The sequence below is a fragment of the Triturus cristatus genome, chromosome 3_2, assembly GCF_964204655.1.
Source record: "Triturus cristatus chromosome 3_2, aTriCri1.1, whole genome shotgun sequence".
NCBI classification, from domain to species: Eukaryota; Metazoa; Chordata; class Amphibia; order Caudata; family Salamandridae; genus Triturus; species Triturus cristatus.
In genome coordinates, this window is record NC_140584.1 from 1,001,725,768 (window position 1) to 1,001,749,688 (window position 23,921).

A 23,921-nucleotide genomic window follows, 5' to 3' on the forward strand; every position below is an offset into this window, starting at 1 on the left:
GAATCACTTTGGCCCAAGAGCGCAACGACGCTTACGACCTGCTTTCAAGTAGCCTCCGCTTATGCACAGCAGACTGTCGAGCGTTGTTGCTACTCGTGTTCTGCGCCTCGGAGGACCCTGCATAATTTACAAAGGTTGGTTGCACATTAGAATACTACTTAATAACTGCAAAAAAAGGGGACATGAAAAACTTGTGACCGGCCAAGCCCCTGTAATTATGCTGGCACCGATGCAGTGGCCGCCCGTCTTGCGCTTTCGGAAAGGCCTGCTTGGGGTGTAAACAGTGCCCAGTGAGACTGAAATGGAGCCAGCAGCCCACCGCCCCTCCCAAGAGGGCAAATTAACCACGAGGGAATTACTGCAAAATATCTTAAAACACTAAAACGGCCACATAAACGGACCTCTTCACAAACGCAGGCACCTGCAAATGATTTATTGTAAAATCAGCCTTTTATGACTTTCCCTGTTCTACATCTTTTTTGACAAGCTTGTAAGATTACCAAGCGGCTTCTACAATGTGCCTCACCTCCACGATGGTCATAGAAAGCATTCAGTTCTCATCTGTAGTTTACAAAAACAGATATACATATTTTTTGCAATCACCTTTCCTCATGGCAGGAAGTTTGTCATTTATTCTCAAAGGGCAGTTTTCGACCCTGGCAGTTGCAGCTGGTTGAAAATGTGATATTTCCACTGTGTGGTTTTTATGGGGCTATTATGGCTTTGTGAATGGGCGTTAATTGCTGTGTGTAGTATCTAAAAAGGAGGGCTTTGGTGGGACATCGAAGCCGTAAGAAAAGCCCCCCCAGTCTCCCATTTGTGCTGCGTCCATTGAGTCTTTGAGGTGCACGACAAAATGACCAACGCTCCACTGAGCCACTCACTTCAAGTGGATAGGATGGGGGTGCACTTCTCCTTAGAATGTGTAAAGTTTATGTCTGAATCAGCTATAGTAAAATAAATCACGGGGATGGCTAACATATCGAAGGTTCAGAAAGAGCAGCAGGAACACAGTGATTTAACCCACCTTTTGCACCGTTGCCAAGCAAGGTGCTGATTCTGACTGGTTTGGGCCCACAGAACCATCTTCATGTTTTTTGAGCCTGAACGACCATATTAATAAGTAATAAAAATAGAGTTCTGGCTGTCCGTCTCGATTCCTACTGCATCTGTCCCCTCTTGCTCATTTGCAAGAGTTACTATTCTGTTTCTAAATACTTTAGTTATTAAATTTAATGTGTGAGATCGCGCTTCGTCTCATTGTGATAAACGATATGCGTACATCAAGACTCACACGATGGGGAGCCACGGCCAACTGCCAATTAGGTCAAGGGAGCCACAGGTAGAAAAAGTTGGGGAACCACTGGCTTATAGGAACAAATGGAATATAACTCCTAGTAGGTCGGAACATTGATCCAGTGACTATGCCAGTAGCGACCTATTGGAACGCTCAATGAATCCGGAAATAACTCTACTGTATTGATTTTCGATACATATCGAGATACCTGCTTTGGGTATGCCGGTTTGCCCTAGTTAGCCCTACAGTGTCAACTACTATCTTCTACGGAGGCACCTAATGGCTTTCGGGCAGGATACAACAACTTCTGTACATGCCGGACACATCCAAATAAAATCTCTAGGCGGTTAGATTAAACATAAAGGGAATTCCTGTATAAAATACAAATGTGGGATTAAGCCATAATCAAACAAATGTCGTTATTGTACTGCTTTGTTCCTGAACTTTCACAATTGCTGGGTTCACTCCTGGTTTGCAGCATCTGCAGGTCTAGGTTCAGGCGAGAGACGTGGCATCAACGACATCTGTACATATTCCATCCGGTTGCCCAAGAGAAATAAGTCCGCTATCATGATACAGAAGGCCACTTGATCTAGTGGACAGAGGGAGGTCTGTTTCTTTGGGGGTGCCTACTGTATCAGCCAATGTACCGTCTGACGTCACTTGCGCCTCCTTGAAATTCTTCCTGTCTCTGATGCTCTGGGTGTTTCGCTGGTGCACCATATAGTCGTAGGTGCTTCAGCCCTCCCCGTCGTGTTTGGCAGCCCGGGATGAGACAGCTTCCCGGCGCACACACAGCCGCACCCGAGTACTCACAGGTCTTTAAAAGACCTTTGGCTTGTTAATGAGGCTTTTATGGTTTTCACCCCTGCTTAGAGCCCCTGCAGCTCCACTCTGCCTTTTGCTTGAATAATCAACCCCCCCCCAAATATTTTCCTAGCCCCCCCCCCTCCCCGAAATTTGCCTCTAGTTGCGCCTCTGGATGGAATACCAGCAAGTGTCCAACCAGCAAAATAGGTATGATGCCCAATATCACAGTGATAACTGCTATGGCCAGAATTCCTGCTGCAGTCGTCTCAACTGGAGCAGCCGGAAGAAAGACTAACCAAGTAGTGTTTGAGGTCACTCCCTCAAACTGCGGCGCTGTGCGGAGGTCCAATGGGTTCACAACCATCGTCAAGAGAAAGACTCCCAAGGACGGCAGACCCCACCGCGCCGAAGAAAAACCAGTAGTTCTTTCCTCCCACACAATTATTCAGCCACTTGCAGTGGTGGTCGAAGTCGGAGATGCACTTGTTGCAGGCGCTACAGTGCTTGGCCCTAGGCCCCACGTCGACTTGGCACAGGTAGCAGTGAAGGTTTTGAATGACGTGCTTGTGCTTGGAGCGGTCCAGAACCGGCATGGGGCGGCAGTAACTTTTCTTGGCCAGGACATTGGGGTCTGCGGGGTCCACCGTGATGGCGACAAGATGTGTGACAAAGTGTCCAGCGAAGAGTATTCCAGTGAATACATAGGCTGCATCCTTCCACCCATGAGGCAGCAGAGGTATGTATGCAGAGCCCACACTAGTGTCTTGTGAGCTGCGTTCCTGGCAGCGGATTCAGCAGGGAGACTGCAATTTCATAATAGCATTAAAAAAAAGTTCTCTACGTATATTTATTGACAAACACTTGCTGAGTGACCAATTCACGCTTTCATTTTAAACAAGTATTTGCAATAGGTCTTGTATTTACGCTATTGACATTGCAAATAACAATGCCTTTTATTTTTGTTTTTGTTTTTAAAACATAAATAAAAGGCTTTGTCATTTACAATGCCAATAGCTTAAAGTCGCATAAACGTGAGACCTATTGCATTGCAAATGCTTGTTCAATCTGAGCTACAGAATCAAAGGACAATGGAATTTTTTTAATGACTGTATTAAGCTTCTGAAATGTAGAGCAGTATACAATTTCTGAAGAAAAATGGAAAAATCTATCATAAAAGCAAAGTATTCCATAAACACCGGCAAAACACTGTTTCATTTGTTTCTTATGGCGCGAAAATGAGTAAACACTGAAAAGCACTGTTTTTTTGAGGTATGGAAATCACTGGAAAACACTGAAAAAACACCACCAGAATTTACCAAAAATAGAAACTGAAAACAGGAAAGCCTAACTATGAGGGATCTACGCTTGCCTTGTTTCCCGATCTTACCATGAAGGTCCAAGAGGCGCGTCACCAGTTTATCCCTCTCAAGAAACAGTTACAGGAGAAGAATATAGATTATGCAAAGCTGTACCCGGCACGCCTCCGTGTCAATCGACAAGGCAGGTCGCTAATTTTCACGGACCCAAAAAGCAATAAAGGACTGGACCAGAGAGCAGCGGCGCGACCCAAATATGGACGCAGAGTTTGGAGCGTCAGGAGGGTCATTGGAGGAGCAGGACTAAACACTCGACTGACCGCAACTCAGATAAGGAACGTTTGCTTGTGGGGGCTGGAAATTGTAATATAAACTGTGATCTTCTCCAAGGCATCGGTGGGCACTGGAAGGGCTACTTGGGGAACCTAACTGTTGGTAACGTAGCATAGCCTGAGTATTGCTATCACCTCTTGGAGCTGGACATCCTAGAGTACGTTTTCAGGGCGGACATGGTCATTTCATTGGTAACACCGATAAGCTGATTGTAAGATACTTACCCCTCACGCTAATGTGTAATACTGTTAAGTTGATGTGCGGTATGGCCCGTTATCTACCAACAGTTAGAACGATATTACACTGTTGGCAACCTCCGCCCACGAGCAAAACACACATCGGGGAGATTGTTATTGACGCATTTTGGCGGAGGGTATAGCGAGGGGGGGGTTACACTTTGGTTAGAATAGCAATATAAAGGCTTTGTTTTTTGGGGTATATTGGGGAATTATTTTCCTTCAGGTCCTGGTTGGGGGGGCCTTGATGTGGGGAGGAGGTGGAAGGGGGTTGAGACACAGGCAATGTTATATGCTAGAATCAGGCAGTCCTGCTTATTACAAAGTTCTATTATACTATACAATGCTGAGAAAAGGTGACACTGAATGATCCCACGACACGATTAACTGACAACGGGCATGATTCAGGGGTTGGCACACTCAAAGCACTCACATGTAATGTCCGAGGGCTGAACGATTATAGGAAAATCCGCAAAGTCCTTTCCTATCTGAAGAGGCACTCCATAGACGTGGCACTACTGCAGGAAACGCATCTACCACTTAATTCCCCTATGTTAAGCTGTAGAGGCCTACTTGGGAACATCCATGCGTCAGGCTTCACCACACGCGCGAGGGGTCCTCACAGGGGTCAACCCTAAGGCAGCTCTCACCATCACTCCGCTGGCTACTGATACTGAAAGGCAGGTATGTTCTTACTAGGTGCAGTGGGAGGGGCATGGATCTACTTTTGGTAAATATATACGGTCCAAATTTTGACAACCTGGAATTTTTTTCCGCACTAGCCCAAAGCGTGCGCTGTCACTGCGGGGTCTCCCAGCTATGGGGGGGGGAGGCTCAACCTGGTTCGTGACCCCAATCTGGACAGATCGGGGGGTCCTGTACGACGCACCACCGCAGCAGCCCGGGAGCTTGAAAGCATGTTGGTTAGATTTGACTTAAACGATGTATGGCGATGGAAGCAGCCGCACACGGGGGGCTACACACACTATTCTGCATATCATAAAATACACACTCGTATAGATTATTGGCTCGCTACTAATTCACTCTGCGACACGATCCGCACTTGTCAGGTACTACCGCGTACACTCTCTGATCATTCTCCGATTCTTTTGGTGCTAGACACACCGTGCAGGTGCATCTCCCCATTCTCCTGGCGTTTCCCGCCCTACTAGATGCAGTATTCAAAGATGAATTAGCCGAGGCTATAGAGATAATTTTTTATTAAAATGTGGGCTCTGTTGATGACTATCAAATTGTCTGGAAATCCTTTAAAGTTTACATCCGGGGTATCACCATTTCAAAGCACTCGGGGGTTCTTCGTTCCATACGCAACCGACTAACAGAATTAGAGGGGAAGATTAAGATCCTAGAAAGCCGCCTACTGTTGGATACGGACGATACATTAGAGAGGGAGCTTGCTGAGTTACTGGGAGAATACAATACGCCGGCGGATGACAAGACTAAGCATCTGGGCGAATATGCCACTGCTAGGGCATACGGCGAGAGCGAGAGGCCAGGAGCAGTGTTAGCACAGTTACTCAACTACTATTCTGGACTGTATGCCTCCCGTAACGCTGCTACAGACGAAGATACAATTGATTATTTGGAGCATATCAAATTACCGTGGCTATCTAACATGCACAGGGAATTCCTTATGAGACCCATAGAGAGAGACAAAATACTACTGGCTTTGTCTAGCATGCACGCAGGGAGTGCCCCGGGATCTGATGGCCTCACTGTTACATTCTATAGGACATTTATTGACTTATTGCTTCCGCACCTAGCTGCGCTCTTTGATGACATATGTGTCACCGGAAATATGCCGCCCACAATGTCAGAAGCTGCGATAGTGGCTCTTCTTAAGCCGGTAAGTCCTCGGAGGACTACGCCTCGTATCGTCCTTTGTCCCTGCTCAATGTAGATACAAAGTTGTTTGCAAAGATCCTCGCTAATCGACTGGTCCCACTAGTTCCAATTTTGGTTGCACCGGAACAAGCGGGGTTCGTCCCCGGAAGGAATCTAACTTATAACTTACACACCATATTTGGTGCCCTGCAGCACATTAACCCGGAAACACCGGCAGCGGCAGTCTTCCTAGATATAAAGAAGGCTTTTGACTCTGTAGAATGGACGTTTATGTCACATGTGCTGACTAGGATGGGAGTGGGACCTGTCTTCCTCCAGCTCTTAGGCATCCTATATAGTAAACCCACGGCCAGAATAAAAATAGGCAACATAGTAACAGACCCAATACACATTTCCAGGGGCACGCGACAAGGTTGCCCCTTGTCGCCACTACTTTACGCCTTAGTGGCATTTTGGGTATCTGTTTTTAACGAATTAAGCTGCATCACTAAAATAACCCTGGTGCCTGACCCAATGCGGGTGTTATTGGGCTATTCCAAGCCAATACCCAAAGGGGTTCGCCGTTTAATTGACATGGGAATGCTGATGGCTAAGCGCAGGGTGGCGATTAATTGGTCTCGCGGACCACTACCCACACTCTCGCAGTGGAAAGGGGACATGACATATTGCAGCACGCAGACAGAACTTTTCTGCGAGCTAATCCCCCCACGCAATAGACCCAAAATCTTCTGGGAATTATACAATACTTACCAACATACTTCTTCTGTCAATAACGATGACACACTAGATTTATGTCATGCAGAGTCCAACAAATGAGTACAAGTCCACAGTACTTATATTTTGAATGCATATGTTATCTGCTTCAACGTTACATAGTCCCAAATGGCATGACTATTTGTAGATGCACCTAGTGGGGAGAGTAGCCTGTGGTGGTGTTAGGCTCATAATCTGATATTTCGGATGTCTGTACTGTTCGACATTGATGCCAATGGTCGCTTGCTAAAAAAATGGAGTGTGTGTAATGTAACATTGCTTTGCTGTGTCTTGCAGTTGAATGTTTTAAAAAAAAATAATAAAATAAATTACAAAAAAAAAAAGATATGTAGAATAAAATCAATGGGATTAGCTTTTCAGTTTTAAGAGCGGCCAATTAAAGTAGAAGGGTATTTTATGCAAAATGGATAATTTGTTGTATGCAAACAAGTTTAAATAAGAGTACGCCCAAATAATCAGTTAATTGTTTTCAATATGATTCAGCAGAAATCAAACTATTCTGCTGCCCGTCTAAATAGACTATTATTGGCATGCAGTTTTCAAATATTGTAGAAACAATCTGAATTTTGCATTACTAAGAGATTCTGCAATAATTCTACCGAGTATTCATCCACAATGGGGTTATCAACTAGAAAGCTGATTTATGTTTCCATGCGTAGGGTTCTTTTATTGATATTACAAAAATGGAAGTCTAAATCAATACCAACATTTTCGGAATGGCTGTTAAAAATGACACTAGAAAACATCATAAACAATTATATGTGTCTTGAATGGGAACAATGAAGATAATGTTCAAGTTGTGAGAAAATGTTTTTTAAAACTATTGTGTTAAGATCCCCGCTAATATAATTAAATAAAAGGTTTTGTTTACATTTTATTTCATGCATTGGCTGTGTAGATTTAGGAACTGTACTCCTTAGTTTTTGTATTTATATATGTATTTTGGATCTAAATTTCTATATACGCTCCGTATAAAAAGTACATTAAAAAAACATTTTAGATAATATCTTCACATCCGATGTGGGATGATTTCAGATCCCCTGCCATTGTCTCCCATTCCACATGCATCCTCGCTGTCTTTAAACATTATCCTGCTGCCTTCCTTCCCACTAGAATATTTTTTTGTCTCCCTTAACTTGCACTACTTATCACCTACGTCTCACCTCCTTGCACTCCTTCTCTCATATCATCGATCCTCTTGCCTTGCTCAGTTTCTCTCACTCCAACCATCCATCTCTCTCTCTCAACCTGCCTCATTTCCTCCTAGCATCCATCTTCCCTCACAGATTTTAAGCTGCCCTACTTAACGTGCAAGTATTCCATTAAAGCCTGATTTTCTTTCTGTTTTGGTACTTGTAGTCTTATGTTTAAAACTGAAAATACAAAACTACACAAAAGTGAGTGAAAAGGAAAACCAGGACTAGATGAACTTCTCGCACCTCACTTTCCCATGTTCTTTTTTGCTGTTTTTATCGCGTACCTCCTCTTTGTCCCTCAGCCCTTTCCTTCTAGCTTCATCCTGGTTTTTCATCACGATTCCTAATCATTCCCAATTTATCTTTTCTCCCTCTACACTCTACTTCATTTTCTCTCCATTACTTCACCTGGCTATCTCTTTACTTCTCTAGCTATTATACTTCATTACATCACTTCTCCCTATCTATTGCCCCACCTTGCTCCCCAACCCCTTCTGATCTCCAAGTGAGTAACCCTGGTGACTTCTTACCATTTATTGGCATAAGATGAGTTCAGAAAGTGCTTAGGTGGAACCTGACAACAGTGGGGCCGTTTATCCAGTAAAGATTACTTTCAATTTGAGTAGGAATTAATTATCCAATGGCCTTTCTCAGACACTTCATATCCGATTCAGCACATTATAGAATTCACAAAGGCTCCTAAGAGTTCATATGGAAAGCTTCTATGAATTTCACTATACAACCATGAGGAGACACTTCTGTATATGAAATTATTTTACACAGTATACAAGTGAGCATGCAGAAACGCCTTCCCATGTGTGCAATGACATTGTTTCCTCAAAAGGGAAGATATTTTCCGCATTGGTTAATCCCTTGCTCTAAACCTCGACGAATTCTGGGGTGTGTTCAGTTCCCTATGTCTAAGCTGGAAAGGTATGGATTGCTAACCTAAACATAAGTAAATTATTCAGCAGTTTCCAAATCAGGAATTGTTAGAAATTGAGGTCTCTAGTTGGCAGAGGTAGGTACCTTTGTCCAAATAGGGACCCTTGCATCTAGTTCAAGGTAAGGGGGATACACACTTTAGATAACCCCTGTTCACCTCCTTGGTAGCTTGGCACGAGCAGACAGGCTTATCCCAGAGGCAATGTGTAAAGTATTTGTACCAACACTCACCGTAACACAGTGATAACACACCTGTTTAGAAAAAAATAAAGTATCTTTATCTAAGCTTGACGAGACCAAAACGACAAAAATCCAACATACAGTTTTAAGAAAAATGACTTTCAAAAGGTTTTAGCAATTGAGTCCATAGAAAACTTTGGATGCGTGATTTCTTGCAAAGTACCCGTCGCTGCGACAAAATTCACCAAGCCAAACAGCCGCAGCGATGGGAAGCGTTGAAAAACAAACAAATGCATCGGTTCCTGAGACCCTCGTGGATGCAATGCGACAGTTCCGCTGTACATCCAATCAAGGACTAGTCTCCGTCGCCAAAACTAAACTAGCGAGAATGGGTGGCAGGGCCTTCAGCACGGCAGCCGCATGCCTTTGGAATAAGATCCCTCGAGAATTGAGATTGGCCGGATCCTTGTTGGGTTTCAGAAAGGGCCTCAAGACCTGGCTTTTCGCCAAGAACAGATAGCACCTTCTTCTGTCCAGCTGACTGAACACGTATTATGTTTTTATCATCTTGTCTCCAAGCGCCAGGATACCCGTTGGGTGACAGCCGCGCTATATAAAAGCAATATACAATACAATACAATACAATGCAATACACAGGGGAGCGATGAGTCGGGTCCGGTCTGTAGAGGGAAGCGATGCGTCGATTTTCGGATGAGTCCGATTCTCGGGTGATGCGTCGGGGAAAACTTGCCACACAGGGACAATGCGTGGCAATCTGGTATGCGTCGGCGAACGATGCGGCTTGGCGTCAACCCTTTCAGCCGTGATCCCTCGATGTGTCGATTCTTGCTGTGGCGACAGGCGCTGCGTCTGTTTCGGCAGCAGAGCGGCGATGCTGGGAGATTCTTCTCCCTCTACGGCGTTGCGTTGGAAAGCTGTCGCAAGAAGAGCGATGCATCGATTTCCATGTCGTTGCGTTGCTTTTCCAGCTCCCAACAGCAGAAACAACCTACAGAGGCCCAACACAGTCACAGGCAACTCGTGGCAGGTCCGAACTCCCAGCAAGGAAGTTCAGGAGGACTGGGGGTGAAGTCTTTGTGTTCCTGAGACTTCAAAATAAGGAGGCAAGCTCTACTCAAGCCCTTGGAGACTTTCCTTAAGCAGGGGACACAGCACACAGCAAAGTCCTTCTCCTTTCTTTGGCAGAACAGAAACTGCTGGTCATCCCCAGACACACAGCAAGGGCAGTACTTCTCCTCAGTTTCTCAAGCTCTTCTCAGCAAAAGTTCCTCTTGATTCCAGAAACAAAGTTCAGGGTTTTTAGATCTAATACTTATACCCCAAATGTCTTTGTTTTCTTTGTGCAGAGAAGTCCTATGCCAAGTCAAAACAAGTTATGTCCTCTCTGGTGCAGCTTCCTGGCAGGAGGTGGAGACACCATTGTGGAAATCAAACCTGGCCCATTCAGGTGAAAGGAAATCTTCTCCCCCACTGTAAATGCAGCCCAGGTCTATTCAGCCCAGGCCTGACTCATCAGGCTCTCTGGAGCCACTGCTCCTACCCAGCCCCTGACACTCCAAACCCAGACAGTTAATCCACTTACTAGCAGAGGCACACTGGATGACTAAACAAGAAAATACCTACGTTCTAAAAGAGTTATTTTCAAACACAGAATGTAAAATTACCCTCACTAAAAGATGCATTTTACCATTTTAAGTTCAGGCACACTAAACTTTATTTTCCTACCTTGTTCCCTGGGGCAGTTATGTTTATAAGTGGTTATAAACAAACTTTCCCATTCTGTCCTATGTGAACAGGTAACCTTTCACATACACTGCACCCTGCCCACAGGGGTAGCTTGGGCCCACCTTATGGGTGACTGACATGTAAGAAAAGGGAAGGTTAGGGCCTGGCAAGTGGGTGCACTTGCCAAGTCGACATGGCAGTTAACAACTGTGCACAGACAATGCAGTGGTAGGTCTGAGTTACCGTTTCAGAACTACTCATGTGGGTGGCACAATCAGTGCTGCAGGCCCACAAGAAGTATTTGAATTGTCAGCCCTGGCACACTCAGTGCACTTTACTAGGGACTGACCAGTAAATAAAATATGCCAATCAGGGAGAACCAATCATGATAACAATTTACATAGGGAGCACTTGCACTTTGACACTGATCAGCAGCGGCAAAGTGCCCAAAGCATCTAAGCCAGCAAAAAAGGAAATCCAGCACAGCATCAAAAATACAGGAGGTTAGAGGCAAAAAGTAATGTTTGGAAAGAAATGTGAGGTTAGTCACAAAATAACACATTTGTACATAGGACACATTTTCTACGGCATTCCTGTCCTGGGATGTATTCATCTACCCTCAGAGTTAATTTATCTACACCAAAATATTCGTGTGCGTGAATCTTTTTTCGAGTGTAAAGCTACCTTCGGGAGTGTTGTTGGCCTTTACAGAGGCTAGTTTTACATGCAAACACACTTACATATGCAAATAACTTTACGAAGAGGGTTGTAAGTATATATCTTGTTGCATTACAATGCAGTTTACATTTGCTCTATATAAACTGGCCCCTGCATCATGAATGTTATTTCGCAGGGACTGCTAAGATATATTTCTTTAATTGTTTCGTTTTTTAGAGAGAAGCGTCACCGCTTTTTTTCCCTTTAACCTACTTTATAAGCATATAAATAGGTTTCACTTTGGAGTTACAAAAAAATTAAATTCGGTACAGGCGTATATGAAATATAGGAAGGGATTAACATCCATGACGTGGTACCCAATTACGGACTTTCCTAAGACAAGTAAAAAAAACATAACAGCACCAGAATGCGCATGCACTCAACTCTGGCACAAAAAGCCTCAAGCTTTTCCCAAAGAAAGTGGTGCAGAACGAGCTTTTTAATAACGTATTTTTTATTTTATTTTTTAAATAAAAAAAAGACAAATCAGTATTTTTAAAAGTGTGTAAAAGTAATGACATTAGCTGGATCAGAAAAAGACACCCTGGCTCCATGAAGTATATGTACCTATTGATTGTAATTTACACCACTAAAATGCAACCGATTCACAAAAGCAGAGAAGTACAAATTAGTAATTCTGGCGCTTGACCTACACTTCAATTATGACAAACAGCTGCAGTCAGTGAATGCCATGTCTAAAGAGGAGGGAAGGTCAGACAATGATACTCTACAAAGGAGCAAATTTTACAGCAGGTTTAATTAGTCACAAAAAGGAAACTTCATGTAATCTACCTGGTCAGGACTTTAAAGTAGCAAAATATGTGGGAACAATTGCGGATGTTTCTATCATTTAGTTATAAAAAAGGACACTTCCTCCAGTTAAAAGGGACAATTTTGTAACTTCAAAAAATATGAGGATAGTGGCTTTTCACTTGGAAGACTGAAAGAAATCATATTTTTACTACACTCATGAAACTGGGTTTCTTAAATGGGGAAAGTTTTCCTTTATTACAGCTCACAAACAAAATAATTCCCACAAGCTTTCTTATCATGGAACAAAACCATTTTGTGATTCACATACATTTACGTCCACCACCTGACCTCTCATGTGACCTAAACGAATTTATGGGAAGTAGCATAGACGTACACGTGGATTAAGAATCTACTCAATTTCACCAAACCATTGTGAATCAGCATCGAAAACTCATCGGAATGAACCAAAGATTTGGTAAATCATTTTCCATCAGTAGCCATTTCAGCCCTGAGGCCACCACAGTCAGCCCTATCAAAATATGTGATCAAAGCATGGAATATTTACAGTGATGCTTTGGCACGTCCTATGCTCACTGCGCCCAGCAGAGTTATTTCCACTGTTAAACAAGACAAGGGAGGAGAAGATTAAAACGAACAGGCCAAACTTGCTGTGGAAAGAACAGTCACTTACATGGTAGCTGTGAATGAGAGGACAAAATTATCCGAAGTGGCAGGAGGAGGTGATATTCGCTGCACCAGTCCTATATATAGTTAGATCTATTGATTCAGTGACTCGACTCAGCAGTTCCTGAGTCAGAAAGCTGCAGCAGAAATAAAATAATAATAGAAGGTCGATGGAGGACAGGTCAGTATTGAAGCCTTGAAACGTGTGGCAGGTCAGCCTTTAGGAGAAAAGTGTATGCCCTACCCACAAACTGCAAAGCTAATTGCCTCTGACAAAATAAAACAAGCATTGGCATAGCCAATAGGTCTCGCTTTTGGGACCTTATAAGCATTTAGTTATGCAGCACAATATCCTTACTGCAACAACATTAACTGTTGCAGGCTAAACACTTATAAGGTCCCAAAGGCTAGACCTATTGGCTATGCCAATACTTTTTTTCTGTATGCCTTTTGATATGCTTTGAAGCAGAGGAGCCTTTGATGCCTTACACCTGGGAGCACTGACTCCCCTTTGGACTTGTCATTACATTGTTGAGATGCTCAGTTATTCTTCTCTATATAGGTCAGTGTCAAGTTCCTCAATTCCCACGGCGGGACGACTTGGCATCCAGGTGATCTGCTGACGGATTCTTGGTTATGTGACTGACTACATTTAGTTATTACATTATTTCTTTTTGTTTAAAACTAGTGTATATGCCTCCTCAACAGAACTTTATCATGGTCATGCTTATGAAAACATACAGACTTTAAAAGCATTAAAAAAAATAGGTCTGGCTTGTTTGAAAAATGCGGGGGAGGGTATGTGACTGCATGAAAGGTGCATGAAAGGTGGGAGTCTGCCCAACAAGCGGCAACATGTTTGACTTTATATTTTATCCTACTCCAGTTAATAGCTGTATTTGTAAAATGGGAAAGTGAAAAAGTATAACCAATAAAAACAGATTTCAACGAAAAAAAATCTGTCGGGCTTGTGTTTTCATGATAAGCCAGATCTACTGGCTTTGCCAAAGGCACCACGTGGACTGAATTTGTATTTCTCCATCAGCAGCCGCAAGAAGCAGGGACGCTGCTGGTCCGGGTGCAGTTGCGAGGGATTTCAAAGAATTATTTTTCGCCCCTCTCTATAAAGTGAACCACCGTGTTTCACATTGAAAAAAACAAACAAAAAAGCACTGCATTTTGCACCCAGTGCAAACATGATATAAATAATGGAATGCGTCACAAATGGTGGTGATGGAGTGTCATTTTCAGATGTAAAATAGCCCATCATGTACGACAATGATGCACTTCACTGAGACAGAACTACCAACATGATAAGAGATGCATGCATACCCCTCTGGGCTCATCCACGAACACGCAATAAAGAAAAGAAACGGTCTTCCGGCTAGTAAGGAGCCTGGACCTCCGTTTTCTAAATGCACCTAATTTAACCGGCGGATTTTTAATGTCATATGCACTGCTACACAGATCGCTGTAAAAGAAATGCGCAGTTTATTCTCAGGTACATTTTTGGACAGTAGCTTCACTCTGTGGTGTCAAGTCTCTTCGTATTTACAGTTGGGAGCTGCACATTAAAAGAACTACCTTTCCGCCTTTTCAGAGTCTCTGAAATGTGTTCCTCGTAAGGGGGGAGCTTGGGACACATGAAAGGCGATCCTCCCGCTCCGGCTTGCGCCACTGATAAGCCCGGCTGCAATGAGCATTTCAAAGGAGGAGGGGGAGAAGTTGTTGCACTCGGGCGCTGTGGACAGCGGCCGGCTCTGTAATGTACTCGAGGATGAATTAATGAACGCGCAGAAAAATACAGGCTGACCGGGCTTGAAAGAGGGGATGCGGCGATAAAGTGGATTAGTTGTGAACGAAGCACGCTAATTGGAGACGAGTAAAAGAGCCCTAGGGTGGCCCCCACGTACAAACTTGTCACAGAAATATTGGACGCAGGGAAAATGAGCTAGAACACAACTACCACATTGCTTCAAACATTATCAGCAAAGGATGCACGCTAGACTGATATGGACAGAGTAAGGGAGAGAGCGAAACAGTATGAAGGAGCATTGGCCGTGCGGCTGTGAAACTGATGCGGCCGCGCGGCCACGAAAGTGAAAGTGATCGACAAACCACTGAAATACAAACCCCGCGACCGAAGGGAGTGGGGGCCAAAACATGCGCTGCTGGCGAGAGAGGAAAGACAGATGGTGCCTCTGCTCATAAGCGCGTGCCTGCAACAGCAAGCTCTAGGCCAGAAGCAAAAGCGTGTGGTAGCATTTTCTGAAGCCCACATACTAAAAGTCTCACCAGAGCAGCACATGTGCTGGCTCAGGCGAAACCTAAAAAGCTGAGACAGGATCAGGAGCAAAAGGAGGAGAACTGTAAAAATACAAACATGCACCAGAGAAACAGCTTATAATGTCGTAATCCAGGAATTGTGTGAAGATTTTTGGCAAGCCAGGCAAAATAAAAAATTGCCTCTTGGAGCACTTCTCATATGCTTGAAAATCTTACTTTTGACTAAGAGAGCACTAATACTAGGCAGTGCGATTGATCCAGCGGTGTACAAACAACAGATACTCCACTACCATATACTCAACTGGGCCCATAAACACACGTAATTTGAGTAAACCACTGGAGTCAAAGTTTATGTTTTCACAATTTAGGTTTAGTTATTTCTTACTCCTAACTAACCATTCACTGATCAAAAAGTTGTTTCCTCTGGTCGATGGACCATTAGTTGAACTAGTTGATAGTAAAAATGAACACTAACTCTCTCTTTTCATTTAAGTAAATAACAATAGACTCGGGAAAGTTTAAAATCTTTATCTAAAATTTAAAATGCTTGTGAACCATCTCAAATACACAGTGCAATCACCATCATTCTTAGGAGAGAAAATTCAATTAATTAATCATTAAGCACATACTTTGAACTCACGGAATGATCAATGCTCAGAAAAGGAGAGGACAGAGAGAAAAGAACTTCTGCAAATAACGTGAAAAATATAATTATCAAGAATGGTGTGAAGACCAACCCCCTGGCCAAAGGGTTGGTAATGGTCCCCTGGGATAGTTAAGCGTCAAAGACTTCAGGACAGGACAGTTGACCTCTCTAATACCAACGATTGCACCACACCCCTCTCTGACACTCTCTTCTTCCTCTCCTCGAGATTCTTCTGCGAGCTTCTTATCTAACCCAATTAAATTAGGATAGAAAATTCTGCATTCGGCTCTTCATCTGCATCTCACAGCATTTCTCCTAGCATCAGCATCACCCGCTACAACGACAGCATCCCGAGCTCTACATCATTCAGCAAATCTTCCTCACTAACTAAAAACTACCTCAATTATACCTTTTGTTCTTCATGTACCACCCACTAAAGTTTCAATATCGTAAAAATAGGAAATCTAATTGGTCAGGCAAAGGGGAAAGATCATCACACCATGCTTACATGTCATCAGATTCAGTTAAACTATTGTTCACAAATCCCTCCCCTTAATTTTTATTCATAATTTTATTTCCCACCCGCATTCATATTTCATCTGCAACATTTGTTAAAAATCTAACATGTAGGTCCATTCGGTTGAACATTTCACCGTCCGTTCTCAGGTTGGGACACTTTGCGACCTTAGCTGTTGTTCAAACTCCGATTCATAATTCCGGGTTCACTTTCATTAGTCATGCGCAGTCATCACATGACACAGCTTACTTCAGTTATACATGAGAGGCCCAAATGTGCACTAGTGATAAAGTCAGAAAGACAAAGGTTACTTCAAAAAATATATGGTCTCCCTGTATACCACCCAACTCTACTATTCCCCTTTATGTATTAATTCTTTCCCCGTATTAGCATTAGTAAAATAGCTCGTTTCCGTTTCAGCTAAGCAGATACCATGCACGCGAGTCTTTAAGACTCCATTTTAGTGCCTTCTGCTCATGCGCAAGATTTTCCCTCCAAGAATTAGCTCATCATACTGCGTAGATGCAATTGACGCATGCACAATAAAGATTCGCAGTTTTGGTCCTTCGTTTGTGTTGTTAACGTTAGTAAACACATAAGCAAGCTTCACTAACCTGCGTGTTTGTGTGGTGCGCATTAGTTTTACACAAATACATTTTAGTAACTTGTTAATGACTTAAAGGAGCGGATTGCTTACGAACAAGTCTCTTTTCTACGAGCCTTTGCTCCATCACGATGTTGATGCTGTCTGGACTCTGAGCTCCTCGATCTTAGATCCGCACCCTTATCCAGTCAAGTACTGAATCGATTGGAACAGTTCATAAAATTACCAATGAGGTGAGGCTATTTTTGTAGCTCCATTAAGCTGGTATATCACACTCAAGCCTCTGATGCCAAGAGGGAATATCTCTATACTCCCAGATTTTTTAAACCATGCCCCAGAAGAACATTGTCTTTATTCTCTTGATGATGATCATGGTTGTATGTTAAGTACAACACAAGGTTTCAGTAATTTCAACCCAAGCTCAACACGTATCAGCTATTGCACAAAGCAGGCAGGCTTACCTTAGAGAAAAAGTGCCAAGAGAAAGTACCATTAGAAGGTACTGTTTGCGTGTGACCGTAACCGAAGTGCGATTGCAGACTGACGGATGGATGGAGCACAGGTTGCACCCATCAAAGGTTTTACCTTCTGACTTACTCTCTGAAATGGAAGTCAAAATCCTCCACTGGGGCAAGGTTACAGCCTGTATCCTAGGAAGCCCTCACAAAGTAGTAAATCGCTGGACGTGGGCCCACTGAAACCACTGTTTTTTTGGGTGGAAAAAAGTTCAAAATTCACACCCAGAGAAGTCCCCTCAATAGTTGGACACTTTTGTGCCTTCGCCCGGTCAATATATTTTAATTCGGACATAGTTTCTTTTTTTGGAGCTTAAAATCTTCCAGCCTGGCAAGGCTGAAAACTGTATCCGGGTAAGTTATACTATAGTCGGACAAGCTAGCCTCAAGGGTCACTGAACAGGGTTTTCAAGCACCAAAAGGCTCTGAGTGGGACCAACTTGATTTTCTTGCTCAGCGAAGTCGCGCCTTTGCCCTTGGTCCATGTCCTCCAGAAGTCTGGAAATCCAACATTTTAGACATGGCTCAGGTTTAACACTTCTGGATTGCAAACTTCCAGGGGGTTGTGGACTGCATTCTGTTCTTCATTAAGAGTTCAATGGCTTCTTTCCAGGTTTTCTGAACTGTTGTCTGGTCTTCTTTAAGAGTCTCATGGCTTCTTGCGATCACCGGAATACACTGTTACGCTTGCACTACCCAGTCACTTCAGGAACCTTGGGCTTTACCCTTGCAAAGCAAGACAGGTCCTTTCCTGATGTGGCAGTGGGCATCTTCAGCTCCTTCCACCTTGGCTCTTCAACAGCCCTCTCCCTCCGAGCAGTTTCTTCCTGGTGTAAGGGCAGTCAGCTTTGACCCTCGAAGCAGGTTCTAGGAATTTCTCCTGGTAGTCTTCTGGTTAACAACCTTGCATGGGGAGTTTGTTAATTGATACCACAAAAAAAAAGGTTTCTCATCAACACTGGTGCAATATCCACGGACTCAGAAATGTTGGCACACTGCCAAGAAGTTTCTGCCCAATCTTTAAACTAATGTTGCAGATAGTAATTGCTTATTCCAAGTCAGCTCCGAGTAGTTCACAAGTCACAAAGTCTAAGAAGGAGAGCTCCTTCCTGGATCTACTCCTCTCCCTGAATCATGGAACATTACAAACCAAAACGTACAAAAAACCGACTGACTGCAAAAGTCTCCTCCCTTTCAACAGCCACCATCCGAAGGCACTTCGCGAGAAATTGCTATATGGACAATTCTTGAGGCTGAGGAGGAACTGCAGTAGTATAAATGACTACGGTTTACAAGCGGATGCTCTTAGCCACAATCTGCACAACAAAAAGTACCCCAAGCAAGTCACCATGAGGCCCTCCTGGAAACTATCCCGAAAGCACGAGACAACATCATGACGTGTGTTACGACATACACTCCCACATCCAACAAAATCAAAAACATCATTTTGAAACATTGTCAACAAAGGAGAACTCCAGTTAGAGCGTCCCAGATCCGCCTTCAAGAGAACACAAAACCTCAAAGACATGCTGGTCCACACCCGACCGCAGACAAAGGAGACAACACAACAAACAACACTATGGTATCTACCTACAGTTAAAGGCCATTACCCCTTTGGTAAGTGCAGCGCCTGCACCTCCAGACGCCACAGCAAGTACCTTCACATAGGCGATCTTTGCTGGACCAAACGAGAACATACAAACTGCAACACCAAAAACTGTGTTTACCTTATCACATGTCCCTGCAATTTACATTATGAGGGGATGACCAGTAAAAACCAGAATCAGTGAACACAAGAGCAACATCCGGTGCGGCCGCAGCGCAACGAAAATGTGCAACCACTACATTGAGAAACGCCATACCATAGACCAACTAACATGGACAATTTTGGAGGCCAACCCCTCTTGGAATGCAACCTCCCTATTCTGAAAAGAACAACGCTGGGTGTTTAATTTGCAGACGCATACCAACGATCTAAACGGTGAGATATCATGGATAGAACTACAAAGTTAACTTTGACCTTTCTCTCTACCCTGTGGACATCTCTGTTCTGATATTTCTCCATTAGGACTCCACTTCCTGGAGATACTCTAACACTGTATATAAACATCAGTGACAGGCATTAACACATTTGATTACTGTCCTAAACACCGAAACATCACAACTATGTGAATGCTCAATTTGAGAGGTACATACTAATTTATGTGTATATAAAACCACCCTAAAGAGGTGTTTTTATTCACTCACCGCTAAAGTTGGCCCATTTTTTGAGTTCCTTTATACATAGCTATGGATCCTTTTTTGACATTATGTTGATCCATTTATGACATCGACAAATCATCGGCTGATAACTTTAAAGATGAGCCCCCGTTCTTTCAGACTTGATTTCTCGATCTGATAGGTATATAATATTACACCACTATTATTCACTGTACCAAGGTGTTGGTTATCGACACCGTACAACACAGCTCGTAGATCAATGAACCTTGCTCTCCCTCTTAATATCACTTTTTACACCGTGCCAAGATGGTGCCTCCAGTGACCGCCTAATCTCACCCTGCTGGCGGATACATCCCTCGTCATCCATTGTGCGCCACCAACCACACCCTGTGTTCTCCGACACTTGAAGAATCGTTGCTAACTCGCCACTCACTTTCCAAGCAGGTCGGGTAGGTGCAAGAGCCGGTGCCTTCCGACACAACTTTGAGTACAATCGCTCCGTCGCTGGAGTATACATGTGCCATGAGTCCACAAAAGCCTGTGATAAGTAATGCTTGTCTTTTATGTAGATTGTGACGGCCAGCACTCTCTCGTTTTGACTTATGGAGCACTCTACCTATACTGAATAGGTAAGCGGTCCGTTCCCTCTCCTTCTATTTTCCTTAATTCCCCTATCCAGACAACACCCCGCCCAACAGACCCCACCACCCCTCTTTCCTGTTTCCCTTTCCCTTGAAATCATTTTACGGTTGAAAGGATTTGCCTAAAACCTATGGCCGCAGTACGGTTACACAGTACTTTTGCTCTCAAATTGCACGCAAACATATGTGGCTATGTTTGTCTGAATGCCCAGTACGACCACTGTCCACGGTTGGGTTATCTGTCCATCATAATGTCTATTTGTTCGTTTCACATTTTTTGTCACTGTGCTCATATAATGTCAATATGAAACCGGTGATAGTGGGTTTTTTAACATGTAGATACATTGCGGTCCACCATTTAAGGACCACTGTTACTTCCTGGTAGATCATCCCGCCCACCTGATTGATCTAACATAATTATTTTTGCCTCCCACCCCTCTTTTCTTCGTTTTCTGTCGTTTTAGATTGGACCACTTCTTGGGTCCTCCACGTGGCACTACTTGAACAGATAAGGCCACTTTGAAACACGTTTTCCTACTATCCTTACAACCTCTATTTGGTCCTGAAGAAGCGCAAAGGATCTCCTCCTGAGACCGCCTACTAGTGAAATATGTTAACCCTACACATTTTTCAATAAATACTGCACTTTTCTAACTATGGAGTGACATAACTACCCTCGAGCAACAGCTAACCTTTTGGTTTTTTTTTAGATTATGACAGAGGGATCTCCTTTATTAAAATGATTAACCCCAGATACCCACTAGTCATTTTTAAATCTTCAAATATTCACTTCTCACAGAGCACTGTACACTGACCCGCACACACCATAAGGCTAGATCACCAAAAAGATCTCAGACAAAAACCCTTCGGGGGACCCGTAGGGCATTGCAGCGCCGGCCCTACGAGGAGCACCACCCCAAGAGGAAGCTGCTCTCAGGAACAGTGACTCTTCTTAGTGATTTATCTCCTATTCGGGAGCACGACCCACTGGACCTATATCTAGTTCCCTGTCCCTCGATAAGAAGAGGGTACACATGGTATGCCCCTCAGATGTATGATGGAACTCTGCATGAATTTACCACACATGCCTTTACAACGGAGTCTCTACCGTGACGGTGATGTTACCACACGTTCCTCTACCACACAATTCATTACAGTGACTTGCCTTGGGGGGTGGGCTGCACTTTGGAATAGTATAACTTACTATTCCAACTCCAGTCTACGCAACAGCAACGCGCTCCTTAAAGCAAGTCGTTGTAAGGACTTGGTGGTAACGTCGCAGTCGGAGTGGAGACTGCATTGTAAAGCCAGATCACGGTAATGACTGCGTGTTAAAGGATGTTTACCATGCCCCTCTTGATCATAGAACCACACTCTGGGTCTCTACTCCTGGCACAAAAATATCTTCAGTGTACATTCATGATTGTTGTGTGTGCATTGAGATGGAGTCAAAACCTACATTAGCTATGATGAAATCCTGACATGGGTGCATGCTCTCCAGAGTCATGCAAGGGATCTTTGTCTGTCACAACTTGCTACCTGTGTGATTCACAGAGGTTCTGATGGATACTTCCCACCACAGATTCGTCACCTATAGACTATCCCCTGGTGCTAGACTGAACCTCATGTTTTTCAACATAGTGGTAGGTGGCTTCTTGCAGGGTTTAAACCTAGTAGGGACTGTTGCAAGTAGAAGTTTGTGACAAATCACTATGAGGGATGTCCCTGGTGTTCAGGGTTAGACCACAACTCCAAGTCGTGTAAGGAGTGCACCCTTATGCATCTGAAGGCAATCCAGGATTGCGAAGCCAATCTGTGCTTCACCAAACACTGAAGGAAGTCAGTTAAGCCCCACTTCAAGTCAAGAGTGCAGATCCGTTTCCGGTCATGGGGCTGCTCTGGCGACAAATCCTCGTCACAGTGAAAGCCTTCGGGCACGTCAACGCCAGCCCCAATTCCAGAGGAGGACATCCATCCTAATGCCATGTTCAGCTACTATCCAAATTCGTCTAAACCAAGGCCTCTTACCAGTTCACTCGACCTAAATTAGCACAGAACCAGTTCATTCCAGTTATGACAAAACATCACCTTTACCTAGCAGCGTCCCTCCAGTGCACTAAACTTTTTAGATCAGATTCTGACCAAAGTTAACCAGCTTTTGCTGACAATGGAGATGAATTCACCCCCACAGTATGAGAAGGCCAACTTTTTATGGACCTACAAGAGGCCTTGGGATTGGACCCTTCCCCTAGCACAGGTATGAGTTGTTCCCCTGGCTCGTAAACAGAAAAGACAACCTCATTGACTGTAGTCATTGAGAGAGCAGCTGAAATCTTGGATTTACAATTGACATCTATTGAGATGAAAACCAAGTCCCTCACTGAATTCTTGAGTCCTGGGCAGACTATCAGTCGATGCACTGACTGACACTCTTATGGGTACCTGGGACAAACATTTTTCCTGTACACCTGTGAAAAGACAGGTAGCACGACGCCACAGACTGCTCTGAATTATACTGCTTTCCTGACGTACTAACTCACTCCTGAAAGCCTAGAAGTTAATTCCTTCTAATTCCATACACCCCACCCCCACACAAAAAGTAGACATTCACGACCCTCGGGAAACAGGTGTTCTTGGCTAGCATTGCCCAATGGTCAGTCAACATCAGCTACTTGCTGGATAGATACTTCCACACATTACAGGACATGGTCACTGAGATCTTGCCGCGGTCCCGGAATAATTAAATGCCAACCTAGCAAAAACTATTCAAAGATGCCATGCCACAATCAAATAGGTTATCAGGAATGAATAGTACTGACTGCTTTGGCATTACGGTTGGGACTAGGTAGGTGCTTTGACAGCGCCCATGGATGAAAACCACAGGCTTGCGAGGTAACTTTCAGGAGTTGCTCGTGGATTTGCCTCTTAAGGGGTCTTGCCTGTTTGGCAAAACAGCCAATTCCGCTGTAGAGTGCTTTAAAGAAAGCAGAGTCAAAATGTGCTCCCTCGGTCTCTCCATAACCTCAAGGTTGAATCCGCAACAGTCTCACCAGTTTCGAAGCCTTGCCAGTGTTTTTCTGTACAAACAGGGCTCACCGCCACAGCAACAGACACCCCAGTCCTTTTGGGCACAGACAGCGAACCTTCCAGTCCCTCGCCCCTCCAGTAGCAACCTCCAAACTGCTTTTATTTGTAATCCGCAGCACACTGCATTCATGTGGGAATCAGGATTGGTCATTTTCTCCAGTGGTGACAGACCATAAAATCCCACAAGTGGCTCCTGCAGTTAGTTCAAAGGGCTACACCATTCCATTCCGTCCAGACCCGCTGCATCTTCCACCGAAATCAGAGCGGCTTTCAGAGGACCATATGTTCATTTTGCCGCGATAAGTTTAGGCTCTTTTGGAAAAAGCCAAAGAGAGAATTCCAGCCTTGAAAATAGAAACTGGACGCCACTCTTGCTATTTCCTAGTGCAAAATAGGATTTAAGCTTTCGCCCTATTTTAGATCTCCAACCTCTCAATTTCTTCCTGTAGAAGTACAAATTCAAAATGTTCACACTGGCCCAAATTCCATCTGCCCTGAATCCAGGAGAATTGATGGTAGCGTTGGGCCTGCAGGAGGTCTATTTCCATGTTC

At 43.9% G+C, this 23,921-nt stretch overlaps 1 protein-coding gene and 1 pseudogene across 1 annotated transcript in view; both read right to left on the reverse strand.

The window, feature by feature from the left end:
- RASL10B (RAS like family 10 member B) overlaps positions 1–23,921 on the reverse strand; it is a 466,401-nt gene that overhangs the window by 278,611 nt on the left and 163,869 nt on the right. The window lies entirely within an intron of this gene.
- Positions 1,793–22,268, reverse strand: LOC146858987 (palmitoyltransferase ZDHHC11 pseudogene; annotated as a pseudogene).